Source organism: Diadema antillarum, unplaced genomic scaffold, assembly GCF_040938485.1.
Source record: "Diadema antillarum isolate AM-2024a unplaced genomic scaffold, OU_Dant_1.0 scf00000119, whole genome shotgun sequence".
NCBI classification, from domain to species: domain Eukaryota; kingdom Metazoa; phylum Echinodermata; class Echinoidea; order Diadematoida; family Diadematidae; genus Diadema; species Diadema antillarum.
Window position 1 is genome coordinate 633,535 of NW_027271008.1, and position 20,680 is coordinate 654,214.

Genomic DNA, 20,680 nt, shown 5'->3' on the forward strand with positions numbered 1-20,680 from the left:
GGTCCTGAGTATTGTATTTGGTTCAGGAGTTATAATGTCTCAAACTTGAAATCCCATTTTACATAATATGTTATTTACACGCATCTGTTCCCAAAGACGTCACAGAGGGTCAAGTCCAAGATCGTGCTTACTTTTCGAGCTCCACTCTCTCTATAAACAAGACCATACATAATATTAAGCATACTAAGCAATGTTCCGTAAGTACACCTCAGTAGATTTGTTGCAAAGTACAGATGCGGTCCAACAGGGCCGCCATTTTATTGAAATTAACATTTCAAACATAAAATTTGATAGAGACATTGGATTGCAACAAATTTGATGTCATATGAAGGAGAGTAAAACTTTCTAAAAGTTGATACCACTTTAGCTGTGTATCGTGATAAATTGGGGGGGGGGGGGGGATTGTTTGCTTCTCTTTTTTTGGGGGGGTCCATATTTTTATATTGTTTTGAAAAAAGGAAGACATGTAAAAATGCATGATTTAGTATTTATCAAAGAAGAACTGAAGAATTATTTTGAAACCTGCGATTGAGATTGAGATTTACTGAGATTGAGACATAATTTATATTTCTGGAATTACAGGCAATATCATACACTGTTGACAAGTAAACATCTTAAACTTGAAAAAAATTATATTTATGCATTATAAATTTTGCTTACAATGTGTTTACATGGTCACATGTAATACTGTAATGGTCTAGTGACTTGCAAGTACCTGCAAACTAACTTTTCATGCCAAGTGGTAGGTGACGCTGATCGCTATTACTGTAGCATTTCATCATAGTAGATTGTTCTGAGGCAGATAAGATTGAACAGAAAGTATTTTCCAAAAAGAGATAGGAGCTTAAAATTTGGCACAAATTTTGCCAATGTGTAATATTTAGCGATAAAAATAGTATCCACACAAAATTCAAGATGGCGGTTATTAATCGAGGTTGTCGTTCAAGGCATTATTTACCATTAGTGCACGTAAAACAAAAACCCAGCTTTACTTAATTCCTCAAACTAGTTCTAAACTGTGAGTTAGGGATTAATGTACAAACTTAAATCAGTATAATTCATGCTAAATATTGTTAGATATACTAAATAGATCTGATAAGAATGTTTTTTTATGTCAACAGTTATCATGGTTATGGTTTCTTGAAAAGAAATGGTGATATCTCCGTATGTCTTAGGCTTTATTATAATTTTTTTACATGGTAGAATGTTTTGTAATACAACTAACCTGCACATATAAATCGAATGTGATATCTCTCCGAATGGTAAACAATACCTTTAGTGTGTTGCGTCAAAGTTATGTTCAGTTCAGTTCAGTTCAGTTTTTATTTCTGCATTTCAAAATCAATACAAATCAACAAATCAACAAAATACTTACATAGTCATTTACACAGCTAATATTCGTAACGTTTGGATCTTATACATACATTTTCTTTTTTTCAAGAACGAATATCATATATGAAAGGAAGCAATAGGAAATGATAAAAATGAAATGCAGGGGACCATCATCATAAGCTAAGCTTGACGGGGAAGATGGCCCCAGGTAAAGAGATACATAAAGAAAATCTTGCCACTCACTGAGTGGGAGTAATTGTGCAAAGGGCACAATAAAGAGATACATAAAGAAAATCTTGCCACTCACTGAGTGGGAAGTAATTGTGCGAAGGACGTGCGGTGCAGTGCGGTGTGCATTGTGTTGGGATGAATCTTGGTTTGTACGTTGAGTGTTATTTTGTGTATCAGTGTGATGAGGTGAATGTTACTTCAGTTATGGCCGTGAACTCATTGTTTAGGGTGTTTGTTGACCAGGTGGTATGAATATTTATGTGTCAGAAGTATACTGGATTATAAGGGTGTTTTTTAGTTCTCGTTTGAAAATGTTCAACGACGTACATTGTTTTAAATTAGGGGGTAAAGAATTCCAAATATCTGGTCCATTATGTTTTAATGATTTTTGAGCTAAAATGATTCTGGGGTTTTCGAGATGGTAATCGGACGACTGACGTGTTGGATATGAATGAACGGTGGAATTTGGAGTGAAGAAGCCATCAAAAATTTTTGGAAGACAATTAAATGTATATTTATACATAAAAACAGCAGTTTGAAAGATGTGAAGATCCTCAATTTTCAATGTTTTTAGTTGACGAAATAGGGGATTGGATGGGGATAAATATCGGGAATTGGTAATCAAACGTACAGCACGTTTTTGGAGGGTAAGAATTGGATTAATTTTAGTTGAGCCACAGTTATCTCAACTTATAACTTATAATTTGATATGTTTTTTTAATCTTCTTATATTGCTGTCTATTACATGTTTCTATACATCCGAACGATATTGTACTAGTGTAAACCATATTAATGGTCTTTTTTTTTGGGGGGGGGGGGTGGTGGAGCTCATTCCAGTGTTTGGGTAAGGCCCAATCTTTAATAAAAAAAGAAATGCTTCTGTATCAAAGATATGCTTTTTTACTTGCATGTTACTCTGCTGCTGTAGAAACGTGAATGATGATGGTATATGTGTAATAATGTCTGATCCGTAGATGTCCTTGAAAGCCCTTCTGATCCGACCCCCCCCCCAAAAAAAAAATCCAACATGGCGGCAATTTCTCAACTTTGCTCTTAAATGTGTTGTGCGAAATTACTTTTCAGTATATTGTTCGAATAAAATTGTCCAAATTGATTATTCGTGCTGTATATTCACATTTACAAATAAGCATGCTGAAACTGTATATTCCGTTATCAGATTTTTCTTACATTGTTTTTAGGCTGATTTCATGTGGGTTGTAGTGTCACAATTGATCTGAACTTATGCCATTGGTAGATGCTTTCCTGTATTAGATATCAGGATCACTCGAGAGTGAAAATGTTCATTTTCATTCATTTTAGAGTGACCGCGGGGATCACTCGAAGAGTGACGAGTGATCCCTAAGGCAGGGCTCGACACTAACGGTGGTCCGGTGGCCCGGGGCCACAAAAAACGCACGTCGGGCCACCAAAATGTCAGAAATGAAGAATTTGGTGGCCTGATCGGGCCACCAAAAAAGGTCGGATATTTGCCTTTGGGCCACCAAAAATAAAAGTTAGTGTGGAGCTCTGCCTAAGGTCACTCTAAAATGAGTGAAAATGAACATTTTCACTCAAAAGTCACTCCAATTTCACTCTAAATTCACCGTTTTCTGTTTTTCACTCCTCACATCAAAAGTAAAAACTTCCACTCGATTTGTTTTTTCTTTTTCGGAGAGTAAAATATCACTGGTTTTAAAAATTTGTCCATAAAAACTTAAAACGGTTTAAGATAGCACAACAGACAAATTTGTATCAAAAACGAAATGATACATTTAATTTGGCGCAATACACTATGTCAACTTTGATGGCTGTCATCTTGATTTTATTATTATTTTTTTTTGGAGCGGTTGATCTAAATTCTGTCTTAAACTATCTATAACAAGATTGGTGCCAAGTTTCAAGCTACTACCTCTATTTGAATTTTTTTTTTTGTTGCTTCATCTCATCTGCTTCAGAACAATCTACTTTGAAATAATAGCGATCAGTATCACCTGAGCTACCACTTGGTATGAAAAGTTAGTTTGCAGGCACAAACCCTTGTTTGTCAAAGAAAAAGTCTTCATTTTTTAAGACTACTACACGCACTACTGGCACTGCCACAAGCGCCAGTGCCAGTGGTGCGTGTAGAAGTCTTGGTGCGCGCAGACATTTTTACGACCAACAAGGTCTTGGTCACAACTAAAGTGGCCATTTTTACATAGTGAGTTTTCAAGTTTGAGACATTATAACTCCTGAACCAAAAATGGTACTGACCCCTAATTTTCTCCAAATATCAATTATATGTCAAAATAAATTCTTGAAACGTTTCAAGATAATAATTCAGTCTTTCTCTGATTTATGCTGAATCAAGCATTTTCATGATTTTCCTTTTTTCAGAAAAATATCAAAAAATGAGTGTTTTTTCCTTAAAATCTCAATCCAATTATCACAATAACCCACAAAAATGGTATCAACTTGTAGAAAATTTTATTCTCTTTCATATGACATCACATTTGTTGAAATCTGATGTTTCTATCGAATTCTATCATTTAAATAACAAATTCAGTAAATATGGCGGCAATCTTGGACGCCATCTTGGATTTGGAGGCTTTCGCAACAAATTTTTTGAGGTAGACCAGTGGAATGTTGTTTGTTACAATAAAAACTTGAAAATAAGCATGGTCTACTTAGTTTGTAGAGAGAGTGCAACTCGACCTCTGTAGCTTTTGGCCCCCCCCCCCCCCCCGGTTATGATGTAACTTCTAGAAGTTCTTTTGGTTCTTCTTCTGCTTCTTCTTCTTCTCCCTTCTTCTTTTCTTCTTCTCAATTCCTCTTCTTGTTCTTCTTCTCCTCCGCGCCTCCTTATGTTCTGGGTAGGGAGGCGTGGAGCATAGGCTAATCGATGCCTTCCTGCATCGATTAGCAGAAGATTCTTCCCAAATTTGTTTGTCCACCATGGAAAAAAATACACGTAATAATGTATGATCATTCGACATCGAGGATTTGCTTTTTCTTAGGCCTAACCGTTAATCAGGCATACCTGAGTTAGCTATGATGATGACACCCAGTAAGCAACGGTGTCTACTCACACTAGTTAAATGAGTTGTACTGTAGGACCTAACGTGTAGATTGGAGGGCCATTCAAAATATCAAATCCTGATGACCCCGAGGAGTAGGCCCTATGTGTGATTTATCCAGGACCAGTGGAAGGCCATTTCATGCAATCTGATTAAATTCTTAATGCTTTTGTTTCATCAAGATAATTCATCTAGATAATCTGACACTGCCCAACACGATAAAGTTCAATGATCTCCTGGCCAGCTATGGTCTTGTTCAAATGGTAACATCACCTACTCACGAGCGTGGCCATATTATCGATGTTTACATCACACGATCAACTGATAGCCATATATACTCAGACCTCCAAGTAAATCCTGGCATCTCCGACCACTCTACCATAAAGTGTGCTCTTAACTTGTACAAACCTCGCCTGATAGAAAGAATGGATGCTGTGCGTAACACGAAGGCAATTGATCGAGCATCTTTTGCGACGGATATAAAGCAGAGCAACATCATTAATGACAGTTCGGAGGATGTTCATGCTGCAGTTGACCATTACAATGCATGCCTTAATGCTCTCCTGGACAAACATGCACAGGCAAAGTTTTGTAAAGTTAAGCTTCGCCCACAGGCTCCTTGGTACACTCAAGATTGTACAACTGAGAAGCACAAACGGAGGCTCCTTGAAAAGAAGTGGCGCTCTTCGCGATTAGAAATTGATCGTCAGTTGTACCAAAAGCAGAAGAGGCTTTTTAACTACCTTATTCGCCAATGTAAACAATCTAACTACAGAAAACTCATCGATAATTGTGGCAACGACTCTAGACAGCTTTTCCAGCAGGAGGCTAATCAACTTCTCTACCGGAAGCAATCATCTCCACTTCCATCCGTCACCTGTAGCAAGTCCCTTGCAGATACATTCAACATTTTTTTTTGTTGTTGACAAGGTTGACTCACTCCAACAAATCTCCAGATATCTGTGATCGACCACTGCTGACGGATCAAGTTTTTGAAGTCTTTGAACCAACCACGGGAGACGAAATAAGTCACTCATCTGTGATACCCCAGCAAAGTCATGTGAACTGGACCCCGTGCCAAATGAGCTGCTAAAGGAATGTGCTTCTGTAGTTGCATCTGCGATTGCCAGGATCGTCAACATGAATCTAACTAGCGGAGAGGTTCCCAAAGCAGTGAAGTTGGCCTACATCCATCCGACACTCAAGAAACCCTCTCTGGATCCTGAGTCGCTCTCGTAGTATTACGGGCCTATCTCTAACCTCCCGTATCTATCTAAAGTACTGGAGCGTGTTGTTTTCTCAAGGCTGTCAGACTATCTACTTACCAAGGATCTCATTGACAGAAGACAGTCCGCATATCGCCCGAGTCACAGTGTCGAGACACTCGATCCTGGTGAACTTATCGAATGATATATTGTTAGGGATGGATGTTGGGCCGGTAACAGCTGTTGTTTGTTTGGACTTGTCTTCTGCATTGATACTGTTCACCATGGTATACTGTGCTTTTGAAAATACTGTCATCTCTTGGTCTAAGGGGAAAGGTCCTAAGCTGGTTTGAGTCACAAAGTGATCGCTACCAACTGGTGTGTGTCAATAAAGCAAAATCTGATCTAGTTCACCTCAAAAGCGGAGTCCCCCAAGGATCCGTAGGAGGGCCCCTGCTTTTTTCGGGCGCTGTTCGTTATTCCAAAGGTTCGTTGATCCGAAACACGCAAATCTCCTATACATAGAGGTTCGTTAATCCGAAAATGAAAAAGGGTTCGTTAATCCGAACATTTGTGGCGTCTATCGAAGGTTTGTTATTCCGAAGGTTCGTTGATCCGAAAATGTAATAAGGTTCGCTATTCCGAAGGCCCGTTAATCCGAAAATGAAATAGGGTTCGGTATTCCGAAGGCTCGTTAATCCGAAAATGAAATAAGGGTCGCTATTTCGAAGGTTCGTTATTCCGGAGGTTCGTTAATCCGAAAATAAAATAGGGTCCGTTATTCCGAAGGTTTGTTTATCCAAAAATGAAATAAGGCACGTTAATCCGAAAATGAAATAAGGTTCGTTAATCCGAAAATGAAATAAGGTTCGTTCATCCGAAAATGAAATAAGGCACGTTAATCCGAAATTGAAATGAGGCTCGTTAATCCGAAAATGAAATGAGGTTCGTAATTCCGAAAATGAAATAAACTCGCTGTGATAATAAAATAAGTTGACGTAATCAGGAAAAAAATGCTAAGATATTACGCAATGAAAATTCTATATTGTTTCGGGGAGGATGATGCACGTGTATATTTTCAGCTAAAGCACGTCGTGTTGTGTGAAGAAGTGGCGTTAACAAGAATCTTGCTGTTAATTCAGTCTGAGCATAGGGGGCTGTGTGATTTTAATATCCTACCTTCAGGCACCTTCATATATTTAATGATAATAACAGTAACAACGATAAGACTAATACAGAGAATGATTAATGCGTATTGACAAGACTAAAAAGTATCATTTATAGTGGTAATGGCTATAATCATCGATGGTAACAATGATGATAACGCAGGGCAACTTTAATTATTACTAGATTCACAGTGAAAAGTGTTGTTCCCGCATTCCAGCCTTTCATATCAATCTGATAATGAAATGACCTGCGGCAGGGGTCTTGGGCAATTACCCCTTCCCCTTCCCCTTCCCCTTAACCTAATCCTAATTCTGACCCTAAACCTAACCCTAACCATAACCTTTACTCTAACCTTTTAATTAACAAGTAACTAGCCGGGGTTATTGTCGGGAGGGGGAGGGGGAGGGGGGAGGTACGGGGATTGCCCTGATTTATATGCTACCGCAGAGCCAAGAGAAACTGGCAGGGGAAGGGGGAGGGGAAATGGAAAGAAACGTGATCTTGTAACAATGGTACAGTTCCGGTTGAGATGGGAGATGGGGTCCAAGTTTCCAACGTGTGTTTGATGGTGATGATGATGATGATGATGTGTGTGTGTGTGTGGTGTGTGATGAGAAACCTCTTATAAAATATGGAAGAGCATATAATTGTAGGAGCAATTCAAAGTTTATTTCATTAAAAAATGGTTTTGAAATGGCTGAGATATCCAAAAATGAGGCAATCCTGATGAAATGGTGGCTGGGACCCACCTTTTATTGTGATCGCTTTGTTTTACTTTGTTTTGCGATATCTCAGCCATGTCAAAACCGATGTTTATCAGATAAACTTTGACCTCCCCTTAGAATTGTATGCTCTTTATCATTTCATAAAGCAGTTTCTAAGTATCTCGCAAAATGTTAAATGCTGAATCGTCACCTCAACCAATACTGTACCACTCCTTTAATCATTGGCGCTGCAGCATTCTTTTCAAAGGGATGTATATGACGCTGCACATTTTATTTGTCCATGATTATTATAACTGAGAAAAGTTGATTCTCAGGCTGACATTCTTTATACTTGAAGATGGAAGTTCGAATTATAGGTCATTCCATCAAATAAGATGCACCATCATTTTAACCGTCATGCAAGTGCATTACAACTTGGGGTTCGGGGCTATGACGACGTCTTAGCCTACTCCTAGACCTATGAAAATAGTTTCCTTTCACACAGAAATTATTGTTCTTATATTAGTTAATATTGCATAAACATCATTTGAACGTTCAGTCATGTGGATGTTCAAGCGAGTATATATGGAAAAATATTTGGAGCTTCGTGATTGCTAAACAGGCATCATAGTAAACGCTAGACCACTAAGTTTTATTTTAGTTTCAGTGAGCCATATAGTTGGAGCATTGTGTATCTAGTGATATAAGTTATGGTTGATGCCAGTGCTCTTGTTCTGTCAATATTTCTGCAAAGTCGTTGCTATAGCAATCACCACGCCCTATATAGGGGAAATGTGACTTTGTATAACCAAGATGCTAATGGCAAACAAAGCGTTAAACAGAAAGAGATAATATATATTTCAGACACTTATTTCAAGTTTTTACATTATTTCATTATAAATATATGGTAGTTTCCGAAACTTCTAAGTGGACCATAGCAACAGAGATTGTCTATCATCCCCATTTCGATAGCATTTGAATAGGTAGCTATAAATCCATACATTTTTAGTCACTTCTGGCACCTTTGCTAATGTAAACTGAGTAAAGGTGTATTTTTTCAAAAACGATGTGTTACCATGGCAACATGAGAAGAAGTATGGGAATAATTTGGACTTTTATTGCAATAGAACAAGTAATTCCAGTACTAAGAAGTGAGACACTTTTCTTGAACAATGGTTTCATATTATTGGAAACACGAGATATTTTTCATGTTGCCATGGCAACGGGAGAACACGTCAAATTTCAGAAAGGCTCATTAGCAAAATCTGTTTGAATATTACAAGCCGAATGTGGTGCTTTTACACAGATTGAACAACATGTTCATTAGGTTGGCAGGAGAGAGAGAGAGAGGGGGGGGGGGGGAAGAGCGCGTTCTCGTTAGCACGAACTATGAGGGACTAAAAATGGGAAAATATAGGTAATTTCTTCATTTTTTATAGTAACAAGCAGAAACAAAACTTACATATGACATCATCAGGTTTTAAACACATCCCTTTTTTCACCTTAAAACTGAAAAAAAAAATGAATGGAAGGAAGAATTTCCTTCATAGCGGTTTACATACTAAAATGGCCGCCGATGGGCTCCACGGCGTACTACGTCAGTTCACGAGTAAAAAACTGGCGAATAAGCCCTTAAAAATAATAGCGCGCTGCGTGCGCTTCTATACTCTTTCCTTCCCACACAAGTCGACAGCGAATGCAGTTCTAAGCCTGTATGTGCCCTTTGGCGACTCAATTCTACACTGAACACGTGTTCAGCCAGCTTTACGGACATTGACGGGATGTTAAAACAGGCAGACGCACTACTCCAAAACTGCTTCAGCTTTGGTAACGGCAACGCTCTGTTGTACGATGTTACACACAATTTGTAAAGGAAATGGCTGACCTACAACCCCATTTGGTTCCAGCGAACGTCGCCGTGGCATGGTTCTGGTCTGTAATGGATACAGATACCACAAAAATCGAACCATTCCAGGAACAAAAATCTATTGGCGGTGCAGCGTGCCAGCCTGTATAGTGACAATGCAGACCAACGATTTTGACCCAGAGGGTGCTATCGTCGTGCTCGACAACCATTGACCCGCGCACACACACCTACCTGAAGATGACAAAATTGACAGATTCGACTTTCTTGAGGAAATTAAGTCCGTCATCAGAAGAAACCCATCAATTCCTGTCAGAAGGGCGTACAATCAAGTATTCGCTACGCTCCCTATGTTCGACGAAATTCGAAGTTCTCTCCAGCGCTGTAGGGCATCTCTCCTCCCCCTCTCCCACGTATTATCGCAGGAGTAGATATCCAGGGGACATGGGCCGAAACCTGGGGAGGAGAAAGAGAGCTGCTAGCAATATAGACAATGCTGTTGGAGTGGCTATCTTCGCAAGCAGACTAGAACTGCAAATTCCTGGACAGTGCAACGAAGTCTACATCGATGGCACGTTTCGTCCAGCCCCTGCCCCTTACACCCAGATCGTTACTATTCATGGCAGATATCATGGATGGGTGCTAGCCCTCGGAATGTGCCTGGTCACAGGGAAGAGAGAAGAACAGTACAGGTACATATTACAAGAAATACACCCCGCGTTCACATTGGTCCCCGCGGGGAAAGTCCCGAGCTGTGGGACTTTCTCCTCCAAAACCATAATGTGAACGCTCACTGGGACTTGTCCCCCCGTCCCCGCCAAGCAAGTCGGGTACGGGGACATTATAAGATTTGGAGGGGAGAGTGACCTTGGGGCGAAATTGATAGCGTCCAGCTGTGGTCATCAAATGTGCGCATGCGCTATGCCTGGCAGAGCTCGCCCCAAGCCCTATTTGCCCCCACAGCTCGGGGACAGATGAGATACCAATGTGATTGGTCTGTCGTAAAAAAGATAAGATCTCTTGTGGCTCTCTCCGGGGACCAATGTGAACGCGGGGAGAGAGAGGGGTTCTAGATGCCACGGAGGCACCATTCGCCCCACAGTTGGTGATCACCGATTTCGAGGTGGGGTTGATAAACGCAATCAGCACTTGAGAGGTTACTGATGGAGGTATTCATTGAGGAGATGGACATTAAGCTTTGCCCCGATGTTGTGCTGGAAGTCATCAAGTCTCCCTCACTACACAATCTCGATCTCGCTTTGCAAGATGCATCGACACTCGTCATCATCCATGAGTATCTGAATTACCAGAAGAAGGTCCGTCAAGGACACCTTGGGAAGACGGCGAAGTTCTGGCTGTCCGTCATGGACCACCAGCGGCTTGTCTTCGGATACTTCTCTTTGCCGTCAAGACGAACAACCGCAGGCTGTTCCATGTTTGCAATAACAAGATGGCCAGTCTGTTCTTCGCATTCGATGGTCCTATGAATTACTCGAGGTTATATGTATTGATTTTCGTTTGCGTTTCGTTGCTGAACAATTAAAATCTTTATAATCAAATAATTATATGAACAAATTTGGTAAACACATTGAAATGAATACTATTATACTTTTCCATCATCAGGTATCTCTCGTGGTTTGACGTTTTCATGACCAACTTGGAGCTGACTCATCCCGCGGTGCCAGCGATCTGATCGATGCTGGCGTCATAGGTGCTGCCAGATCTTTCACGCCAGGGTCGCTGTGTGCCGTCGACAAGACCATGGAAGAGACATTCATGAAATTCGCCAAATCCTCAGGTAATTCAAGACTGAAGAAGTACTTAATATCACTTCTTCCGACCTTTTTAATCATCTATCCGACTTGCTTCTGTTCCCCTCAAAACAAGATTTTAAAGATTATATTTATAAATTAATTTCTTCGTGTTTGTTTTCAGGTGGTCTTCATGGTATTTTCAAGAAATTTGGAGCATACCAACGCTGGTGCCGCACTACATCTTCTCGTGCCCAGTACTTCGGAAAACTCATGGAGATATGCGGCATGGCATGGTAGATGACTCTGATATCTCACGGACAGGCAAGCACCGTGACTTGGAGGTGGCCAACATCAGGAAAAGTGAGGAAGCTGTGCAACGAACTGAAAATGCGATCCGCAACTTCCTAAATCCTTTCAGGATCCCAATTCCTGATGACCCAGCCTCTGACAGGCTCAATGCATTGCATTCTGGAGCACCCATTCCAGTAGAGGTTGAGGAGGATGTGATGCGTGCCGATACCCTGGGGGAACAGCAAAAGCCAATCTTCATTGAAGAAAGGCTCAAAAAACATGAGAAGAGCTTCTTTGACCCTATCAAACGCCAGAACCTAATGACCACGGACCATGCCAACAAGAAAATCACCCTTACCACATCACAAAGAAAGGTGAATATATTCATTCATTGCTCAGTCGAGTTAAAAAAACAAAAACAAAAAAGTGTAGTCGGTTAATTACATCACTGATATCGTTTTCCACATTTTATCTCCATATCCAGCTTGTCCAATATCAAGACCAGAGTGACTTGGCATTCACGCTACTAGTCAAATCCCAGCTGTGTGATGAACCCCTTGATCTGGAAGTGCTCATGCAATACTCTCTTTCACCTGTTCCCCACTGCCTTGGAACTCCAGATGGCTTCTATGCGAAGACCAACAAAGCAGCCATGATGCACTTTGTCTTGGAGGAAAGAACAAGCCAAGTGTCATACCCTCAGGACTCCTTCTTCATCCAAGATGGAAATGCATTATTCCATTCACTGACCAACCTACCCACGACCTTTGGTGGCATCTGTCTGCAGATCTTAGACCAAATGGCCGTGTTTAAGAAGAATTTCATCTTCTCCACGGATTCATATCAGCCAGACTCTATCAAGGCTCAGGAAAGGCTGAGACGTGGGGTAGGTGAGAAGCTCATTGTGGAGAGTTCTGCAACACACAGACCCAGAGACTTCAAATTCTTCCTGGCCAACGATGCAAACAAAGTTCAGCTTTGAAAGTTGCTGTTAAAGGTGTGGGGAAGTAATGATGCGGCATCCAGACTCGAGAAGTGCCATGCCGCCGTTGTGGTTGTAGAGGGGAGAGCCTACCAGCTGGAAGCGTCGCATGGAGAGGTAATCATTTTCCCAAAAAAATTAACGCATTTTAACTCAATATTCACTCAATAACGATTATTTTACTCCTTCTCCACCCAAGCTTTCTCTCTCAGATATTTTACCGAATCTTTTTGTTTCCTTTCTTGTATCAAAGGTTGTTGTTTCAGAATTAACATCCCTGCGATCAAACCAGGAGGAGACAGACACGCGTGTAGTCATGTACCTTCATCATGCTCAGAAGCTTGGGTTCAAGTCAGCAGTTGTGCGAACACCTGACTCGGACATTTTCTTCATCCTGCTCTTCCACGCACATGATCTCACAATCACTGTCTACCTCGACACCGGGACTGGAAAACATCGACGTCTGATAAACCTTAGCAAGCTGGCCGCTGAATTTGGCGAAGAATGGTGCTCCACCTTACTTGGTTTATAAGTGTTCACTGGGGAGGATTGTACAAGCGCCTTTAAGGGCAAGGGGAAAGTTGCACCTCTGAAGCTCACGCAGAAGAATCCAAAGTACCACAAGGCGTTCAGGTCATTTTAAATTTCTCTTTTTTCTGCATCAACAATAACAAATATTATATCGAGATAGTCATAACACAACATCAATGATTATGATATTGACATGCTGAGACTTTGAGTTAAAAATATTGGAAGAAATAATCTATGCTCTTACTTTATACTGTTTTATTCTGTTTCTATCAAACAACAGGCAACTCGGCATGGATTGGGAACCGGAGCAAGACTTGCTGAAGCAGTTGGAGGGTTTTACATGTGCTATGTATGGTCAAGCTCGTGACGAATCTGTCAACGCAGTACGAAGCAAGCTTCTCAGGAAAATGGTGGGAGAGGACAACACACTGAACTCAAAATCAAGAGTGGACATGGTTCGACTGCCTCCCTGTCATGACTCACTGGTCCCAAACATTCAGCGTGTAAACCATCGCGTAGTGTGCTACAAACGAGCTGCTGAACCATCATTTGACCGTCCTAAACAGTATGACAGTAGTCAAGGATGGCAGAAAACAGACGAAGGAGTGGTAGAACCCGTGTGGTCACTCGGCCCCATCTTGCCTCCATCATTACTGGACCTCTTGGACAACGTTAAAATAGGAAATGATAATGACCATGTAGGCGGAGATGCAGAACCATGCATGGAAGATGTAGATATAGATGATGATGATATGATGATGGAAAACGATGAGATAAACTAAACGCGTATCGATTATCTTATGCGCGGGGTACGTGCTAACGGTTTGAGACATTCAAGAGAAATATATCTACCTATATATGAGCCACTTACAGTTGTAAGTTAGAAAATAAAGTGCCATAATTCTGTGTGTAACATGCAAATCATTAATTTCTGAAGCGCTTGCTCACTCACGGACCCTCATCTTATCAGGTATTATTCTTTGACATACTAATGACATATACAGTGCACTCCCGTTACAACGAACACGGTTATAACGAAATTTCGTTAGAACGAAGTAAATTTTCTGGTCCCAAAATTATCACCATTAAAGTCTATGGTACAAAATTCGCTTATAACGAACACGGTTATAGCGAAATTTCCGTTATAACGAAGTCATTTCCTAGCGCCACAGACAAAGAAAAACAAAAGAAATGTGCTCCGTTATGATGAAATGCGAATTGCTTTCGAAAATACGTAGCGGAACAAGCATTATAGCGTCTCTGCATGGGTGAACGTTTCACACCACTGTGTGTTCTCTCCTTGTGTCACGCACAGTTTCTGAGGGAAACTTGCGTTTATTATTGTAATACAGTTATCCCGTCACATTTCACATAGCTTTCCAGTGTATGATGAGTATTCAGCAAACAGAATATGATATATATATATATATATATATACGTGGTTTCCTTGTTTTCGTTATATATCGTATTGTTCGGTTATAACGAAAGAAAACTGCCGGTCCCGAGCATTTCGTTATAACGGGAGTGCACTGTATTTGAATTGTATACATCAGTTGTAAGACATTAAATATTTGCTAGAGAAAAAGCAGACCGACATTTTCACATACATGCAAGGACCGTTTTCTCAATTTGCGTATGGACCCCCTCCCCCCCCCACACGCACAATTTTATCATTGTCTGTATGAAACTCTTTGTTCAATGTGTAGCGCAGACGGATAATCAAATCTTGATGTCAGTCAAAGACATTGTGTTGATCGTAGTAATTTTCACTATTTTCTTCTACGATCAACTTGATTACCACCATGCCAGATCTCAAGATGTGATAAGTCATGACAAGATCATCACGATCACTCCAAGATCAAGAATCGAGTCGCGCGACATTGGGAACCTAGTGAAAGTGTTCAACGTGCAATGTCAATAATCTTTTGGGTATCGATCATGCACATTTATTTTTCACGCTATCTAAAAAGAATCGGCGGACGAGTAGAGCATGGATATCTGAAAACATTGGTCGGTTTAATTCATGCATGAGTTGCTATTTCAACGGAATTTACATGCGCTCTATAAAATGGAGTACACGTCAGATGCGCTTATATAGTGAATACACTTCAAATCATTTTTAGCAAATTTATCTAAATCATAGTAGATGTCTAATTTCTGTGGAAAACATGGAAATATTGTATTTGTTGTGGTTAAACATTTACACTTTGATTATCTTTAATGTTTAATACATCAGTTATACACATACATCCTTAAACACAAATACACACAACACAAACGCATACAAACCTGCGTGAATATATATATATACACTTAGCAAAAAAAGTAAGTTGCCCCCTAATATTTTTGGATATATCTCAAAAAGTATTTTATGGATTTTCATAATTCAAACGTGAACGGATAGGGAATTTTATTACTCATAACATGAATGGCATATCATTGCCAAGAGATATCATTATTGGTGTAAAAAAACGCATGTTATGTCAAAATGCATGGGAAAAAAAGTTGCACTTCAGGCTATATGAAGCATATTGTATACATTTCCTATGCAAGTTAGCAAATGACCTTTTTAAATTGTGTAATTCTCAGGAATTTCTTCAGATACGATGTGCTTCCCTATTAAACAGATGTTATGCATGCTTTTTAAACAATAGGCCTTTCAAATATGAAAATGTTGGTAGAAGCCACGTGATTTGTAATTCCAATTTGGGTTGATCACATTAATGTGCCTATGGCCATTTTGCATCATGCGCTCAAGTTGTAGATCAGTTTGTTGAAGGAAATAGCATCGAACGTATGGAGTGGCATACAAGATCCCCTGACTGTAATCCAGTAGAGAATCTTTGGGATATCATTAAGCGGAAAGCGAGCAAGAAGGTGAAAGATGACACTTCACTGCAAGAATTTCAGCGCATCTTGTAGAGAGCATTGGCCAACATTGAGCAGCGCCAAGTAAAAACTTTAGTTAACAGTATGAGGAAGAGATGCCGGCTGGTCATTGAAGCGGATGGTGGACATAGTTATTATCAAATATTTCACTGTATGCTCATGAAAAGAAAGAGATAGAGAAATATGCAATAAACCATGCTTAAATGTTCAGAACCATGAGTGATTGTTTGATTATTTGTGTAAATGTCATTGCAAATCACTAAAGTGCAACTTTTTCCCATGCATTTTGACATAAAATGCATATTTTTACACCAATAGTGATATCTGGTGGCAATGATTTGCCACCCATGTTATGAGTAATAAAATTCCTTATCCATTTCTGTTTGAATTATGAAAATCGGTAAAATACTTTTTGAGATATATCCAAAAATGCTAGGGGGAACTTACTTTTTTTTTGTTGAGTATATATATATAGTTAACGAATCAGTAGAAGAACGCCGTAAAAAAAATAATGATAATAATAATAAATCCTAGATCTTGAAGATCTTAAAAACGGAGCATAGCTCTCAAATACTGAAAGGCAAGGTCACACTCTTCATCAGTGCCCATGGTGTGACAAAAGATCTTAATCAAACCCGTTTGATTAAGATATATATATAAGGGTATATATATATATATATATATATATATATATATACGTACATACATACACACATACATACACGCATACATATACGCATGCATGGTTTATGTTCCCTCTGACTTCTACTAAACCAGAACATTTTCTCTCTGTCTCTCTCTCTCTCTCTCTCATTGTTTGTATAATATCGATTATTAGTCACTCCTAATGGATTTAACAAGCAAGTTTACATTGTATTGCATTTTAATTAATCCATGTAATAAAGTTAAGACCGTGAAATCATGTTCTATATTGATTTAAAAAAAAAAACAGAATTCGAAAGCGACTGGATTTGACTTAGGCCTACAACTATTCGTTTTTCTGTTAGGTCCATGGTTTTTATCAATCCAATTCCTTGGTATTTGTAATATATTTAATTTCTTGGCAGTAATAAATGTATGAGCAATATATTCAAAATCCACCAGGTGAACACCAAAGAATGAGAACAGGTATGTACGATCGTATCATATAAAGACAAATTAATTTCATGCTAGAGCATGGTGAGAATTATTTCACTTGTTCGGTTTACATTTGTCTCTCATTTCGACATCTAAATAAAGCATTCGAGTTTGATGTTCCATGAATGCATATAATTAAATGGTGTATTCAATTCATAAAATTCACGACTGAACTTATTCATTTTCCCTGTATACATGAATGCCTATGTCATGTATGTGTGAGAAGGTGTGAGTATGTGTGTGAAGATGATCAGATGAATAAGATTTGATGAAGAGAAGTGTGTATACTGAAAACCCATGATATCCAGTTATTCAACGTAAGCCCCTTTCAGTTGTCATGAAATTACGCCTCTCGTAAGGCCTTCATTCTCTTTGATGACAAAAAAAAGGACGTAAACTAAAAATGAAGCCGAGTGGATCAAATGTGAAAGCGGGTAAAATATGTAATTTTCTTTGATATTCCACAAGACTCAATGATATTTAATCAATCATTTGCATATGAAAAGTGATGGGGTCTCATGCTTGCAACAATTTTTGTATTACTACACGCGTTACGCCAGCGCGCGCGTTGATATTACCCTTAAATATTGCTGTAAAACCTATTGAGCCATATCCCAATTAATGTCGTGTTTTTTTTTTTTTTATTAAGAATTGATGTATTTGAAAGCCGTTTTCACATAATATCTATGTATGGGGGTTAACTTTAGGTAAATTCCAATGTTATTTGTAAACGCAAATTAGATATATGGAAAAGAACATTATTACTGAATTCCGTATTTTGGGGAAAAATGTTTAAAGAAATACTTCCTTCCTTAATATATCAAGGCAACAACGACTTATCCCATAAAATGAAGTATCAACTTGTAGGAAATTTAATTCTCTTTATACAATGAAACCATTTTTATGGTAATTGGATATTCTTAACTAAAGTTATTCAAAAATAATCCGTCTCCTAGCAACGGGCGGCGGCCATATTAGAAATATGCAAATTGGATGTGCGCGCAACTTTTTTTTTTCCGCTGGCGACAACCGGATTCGGAAGACACAGGTTCTGACGATCTTTGAACATATCGCAGATTTTGTTTTAGGGGGGGGGGGGGGGTGCACGGGGACCCTTTCTGGCTGCTAGACTATACTTTCTTGCGCCGTGAGCATCTAGTCATGATGGATACCGGCGCATCACAAGACATTAGTGTTCATATTTAGTGATCATTGATTTCAGACTTGAAGGTGTTTACTGCATGATGACTGTTGCCAGGGGATACAATAATTAGCATGACAATGGTGTTAGTGAACATAAAGATGGCCGTAATGAGGAGGGTTTTTTTAATGGTTGTAATGGGACGATGGTACGATGATAATGATGAGCGAATATAACGTTTTTGTCCATCCAATGAAAGACGGACCAAATCCAAAAGCTTTTACTCTATGGTACATTTTTTTTTTGTTTTAAAGAATATTTTATTCTTCATCAATGGGAAACATAATATACAAACAGATTTACACAAAATTCTCTGGACCAATTTCATAATCCTTTACATCAATGAATACAAAATTTATACCAAAACTTTACATCAGTTTAATATGTTTTGATACACTCTGATACATTTTTTTCACAATCCATATACACAATCCATATTTAAACGTCTCTTCTTTTCTAATTTTACACTACTAATCCCTCATTCTCTTAGCAATTTTATTCTTTCATTACATTATAAATTCTATTAACTAAATCACTTACCCAAAAAATAATTTCTTTTCAGCTTTCATTCAATCCAACCTAAAATATCAATATCCATTGATTGAAGTTAATAGTTTAAAAAACAAAACAACCCCCCTCGCACCCCCCCCCCCTCCCGCCCCCTGACCACTCTATACCATCGTCCATTCTACCTCTTACTACCCCATTCCCCCTCCCCCTTCAAAAATTCCGTTGGGGGTGTCTTATTTTTCTTTCCTAAAAAGAGCAATCTCTTCACCAAAATTATAACATGGTTCACTAACTGATGAGCTTTTCCTTTATCTGGTAGCTCTATACCAAAAAAGATCTCTTCCCAACTCAACTGTTGCAAATCAACATATTCCAAAAAAGTACTGCATTTTCCCCAAATTTTCCTAGTAAATTCACATGTATAAAATATATGTTTATATGTCTCTTCCTCTTTATGACAAAAAGAACATAGATTATCATTTACGAACTTAAACTGAAATAATTGATGATTTGTGTACACTATTCCATGCAATAATCTATATTGAAAATCCCTCAAAACAGAACTCAAAGTGCTACTTGTTATCTTATTAATGATACAGTTTATATCTTTATTAGAAAAATCACAAAAATATAAATTTCTCATTTTTTCTATCACCAAAGAATCATTACTTACTTTCTTCACTAATTCAACATAAATATCTTTAGAGGTAATCTTTTCCAAAGGAATTTCCTTCCCATTTCTTATAAAAGTCATTTCATCAACACTTGTATCCTTCTCTACCTCTGTGTCCTCTGTGTTCTCTGTTCTCTGTATAAACTCATGATCGATAGAATCGAATACCTTGTGAAAGTCAATCGATACAATAAAACCATCTTTGTGTTCAGTACGCAAAAGAATTTAAGAAAAAAAATGAAACATAATTATCATGCACGTTATGAATGGCTTCACAGATTTTTCTTCCTTTGATGAATGCGTGCTGATCTGGGTGAATTATTTCATCTAACACTCGTTTAACCCTCGCTTTACTTCTGACTAATCGACAGTTCCATATTGTCATAAGAATAAATCAAAGAAGCTAAAAAAAGGTTCTGAAATGGTATCCATTCAATGGTAGATTGCTTAGATAAATAAATACCACGAGTGTTTAAAAAATCATGAGCATATTCATCATTCGTTTCTACTGTCTGAACATTTTGAATATAAAAATTCATTTAAAAAATTGATTTGTGAAAGTATCCCTGCCTCACATTCTATACACTTGTTATCAACCTTTAATCTTTTAATAGTAGACCTACTCTTACGTTGCTTCTCCAATGATAAAAGATATTGAACACTTTTTTCTCCATATTCTATCCAATTTGCGTTAGACCGCATAATCAAACCTTCAAGAATTTAAATACAATATTCTTCTACTAATGGATTGTGGTCCGTTCAAGAGATTGATGGTACTATACTTTTGACACTATATCCTGGTGCTCAAATGGGATGAACCAATATTCAAGTCTGCTCTGACTAGTGAAATCTAGTTTTTTCTCCACGTGTATACGGTTTAGCCTTTGGGTTGTAGAAACGATATATGTCACATAACTCAAACTGATTTGTCTGCTATTTCCTCCAACCGATTTATAATGAACTTCTCTACCCGTTCGGTCGAGACTTAAATTCAACGATACATTAAAATCATCGCCAGTGATCAGAATTGAGTCATTGACATATGCTCCACATTACTCTAAGTAGATACTGATCTCAGCCATTTTTTTTTTTGTTCTTTGAAATAATGTTGGGTGCATATAATATATTGACAAAGGTGAAAGTTTGATCATAT